The sequence below is a fragment of the Cherax quadricarinatus genome, chromosome 81 (assembly GCF_038502225.1).
Source record: "Cherax quadricarinatus isolate ZL_2023a chromosome 81, ASM3850222v1, whole genome shotgun sequence".
In the NCBI taxonomy this organism is placed as follows: domain Eukaryota; kingdom Metazoa; phylum Arthropoda; class Malacostraca; order Decapoda; family Parastacidae; genus Cherax; species Cherax quadricarinatus.
In genome coordinates this window covers 356,079-359,123 of record NC_091372.1, presented here as the reverse complement: position 1 = coordinate 359,123, position 3,045 = coordinate 356,079, and the positions used below count along the sequence as shown (strand labels likewise).

General features: G+C 34.4%; 1 long non-coding RNA gene across 1 annotated transcript; it reads right to left on the bottom strand.

The window, feature by feature from the left end:
• Nucleotides 1-237: 237 nt before the first annotated feature.
• On the bottom strand, nt 238-883 carry LOC138855090 (uncharacterized). Its single transcript, XR_011394243.1, has 2 exons — nt 680-883; nt 238-527 (listed from the first exon to the last, which is right to left on the bottom strand). It is a non-coding gene; the product is annotated as an uncharacterized lncRNA (long non-coding RNA).
• Between the last annotated feature and the right edge of the window lie 2,162 nt (nt 884-3,045).

Here is a 3,045-nt window from a genome sequence, read left to right as displayed (position 1 = left end):
AAAAGGCGTATGACAGGGTGGATAGGGGAGCAATGTGGCAGATGTTGCAGGTGTATGGTGTAGGAGGTAGGTTACTGAAGAGTTTTTACGAGGATAGTGAGACTCAAGTTAGAGTATGTAGGAAAGAGGGAAATTATTTCCCAGTAAAAGTAGGCTGTCAGTGGAACGCCTTCCAACTGAACAAAAGAAACTAATGGAAAAATAAATAAAGAAATGATTTAGGAAAAACAAGAAAAATGATTTTTGAGAATTTTACTTAAAATTTAAATATAATAAAAAAAAATGGCCTTCAGTTCTTGTAGTTGGGTAGGAGTAGGTATGGCCCTAGATAGTTCCTCTGATGTTATTTATGTAGGTTATCCTGGGCAGATGGTAATCCGATGTTCTGGAATCTCCTACCACTTGGATGGAGCACAAGTAGAATAGGTAAGGGCCGGTAGTTGTAGAATAATGTTAATAAGTATTATTAACACACGTCTTGCCCCTTTATCTGGCGTCTATCCTGGAAGACCACGCCAGGAACAGAGCTGGTAAATAAGAGAAAATAAAACTGGTTACCCATAGTCATGATAATATAACATTTAAGAAAGAAAAAGAATGATAAATGCCAAAATCATTACTGGTAACCAGCAAACACTAGAAAAGAACAAACAGTAATACTCCTGGTAGATCACCCTACCTGATTAGGAGAAGAGTGGAGGTGAAGTGACTCTCCAAACTTCAATCCACACCAGGTAAGGTCAATATTACCAGGAGTAGAAACTTTAACAAATCGGACACCAGGAACTAGTTTTGCCCCAGCCCGCCAGAGAGGGGGGGGGTGTGTGCGCGCGCAACGTAACTCGCTAATGGTTCCTGGTTGCCCGAACAACCTTAACCCCACTTACACCTTTTCCCTCACATAGGCCTTAGACAAGGATGTGTGATGTCACCGTGGTTGTTTAATATATTTATAGATGGGGTTGTAAGAGAAGTAAATGCGAGGGTCTTGGCAAGAGGCGTGGAGTTAAAAGATAAAGAATCACACATAAAGTGGGAGTTTTTTTTTTTTTTTTTTTTTTTTTTTTTTTTTTTTTTTTATACAAAACATAATACATGAACATAATACACCTTATAAAGTACGCTGCAGCACATATCCGATATTTACACCTAAGCCAACTAGTATTTCCCTAAACCATATATGATGAAATATTTTTTTTTTTTTTTTTTTTTTTTTTTTTTTTATAATTTAAAAAATATACAATACATTAAATAATCATAGGATTACCTATCATTACATTCATAGTAAGTATAATTACAATTGTCAATATATACACTAGAACGGTTATAAATATTCGTCAGTCCCCTATTCATTATGTACCTATCCCAAGGTAACACAAGAATATACAAATTCTTCGTTACCTTAATTAAAACCTCTTATATACATTATAAACAAAGAGAAACTATTCATCAATAATAATATGCCTTAGTGTTTGATTTTATGTCAATAAAACCTTTGTAAAGACATAATACATAAACAAGTGCATATATAACAAAATATCCAAAAACGAACGATATGTAATGAAACTGGTAGTCAATTTACTTGACAACTGCAAAGATACAAAAATATTCAGTACATTACACAAAAAGTTCCACTTAATAGCATGAGATAATTCTGAATTGCCAAACAAGTAACATTATGCAACATACACACACCACATTCTTATCACATACACACACACACATTATGAGAGATTATGTACACAATACAAAATTGTTACCCTCATATCTGATCACATTCCAAAACATATATCCCAGGAGACCCCAAGCAGAACGTTACCAGGTATCATCCACATGGCTGATACAAGGAAAATATAAAATGAAAAACTATATATATAAGTTGCTCAAGGTGCTTTTACATAACACCTGTCATGCAGTTCATGAGTTTGCTTCACAAGAGACCCACTCTCTTAACCCACGTCAATTTAAGAACAAAAATTAGTTTCCAAGCAATAGTATATATATTTTTTTTTTTTTTATTTTATTTAAAAAACACAATACACAACATACATTTGTGCTATATTTAGATTACATAAACAAAGAAACATGATCCATTAAATAATAAAAACAAAACTCCACATTCCTTATCCCAGCACACACTCAACTATAAATGCTTGATTCCCCCTCCAAAATGCCCAACCAGCACACACAACATACATGTAACTAAAACCAGCCCACACCTGAACATACAGGTGCGTTTATTATATCCATAAACTACAGCCAGTCTCTTATAACACAAAAGACAATATAATCCAAAGAATGTCACACTTATTTACATTATATATGAAACTTTGTAAACAAAGACATTCTCATATAATCCAATGCGTTACACACTCATTAGTATTGTATATTAAACGTTATACACAAGGACATAATAACAATATAATAAAATTACAATATAATAAAGGTGACAAAATAGCCATTTCCACACCTTACCACAGAGAAACTAAACACTATTAAAATAACAAAGATACACACTCATGTTACATAGCACATTATTATTATTGTGTTAACAATGCTTTGAGTGTTCCTTCTTGTAGTTGTCTCACTGACAAAGATCATTTACCTTATTAAAACTATGATCATCAATGACCTCTTGTCTTTCAACACATGGTTAAACTAAAACATTCACACACAAGAAAACTCTACAATTACACCACATCTAACATGTCATCCCTCCCATACAACTCTCATGACAATCCTACCACATTTACATATCCTTCATTATGGTCATAACTCGCTCTAGAAAAGGAAAATGGTCCCTTAGTACTTAAGTAGCCAAACTACTGAGTCCCCTTACCGTTATATTTCTATATGCCTCCGGGAACGCAGTTGCCCACCTGTTACCATAAATGAGTTTATTTCTGCATACTGTGCGATAAATTCCTGCCGCAATTGCCCTTACCCTAATCCCCCCGCCTTTTTCCTTCAAGCCCCAGGAATAAAACAAGAAATCTGTCACAATGTACAGAATGGCTCTTTTTACAACCTCAGACACCCCTCTTA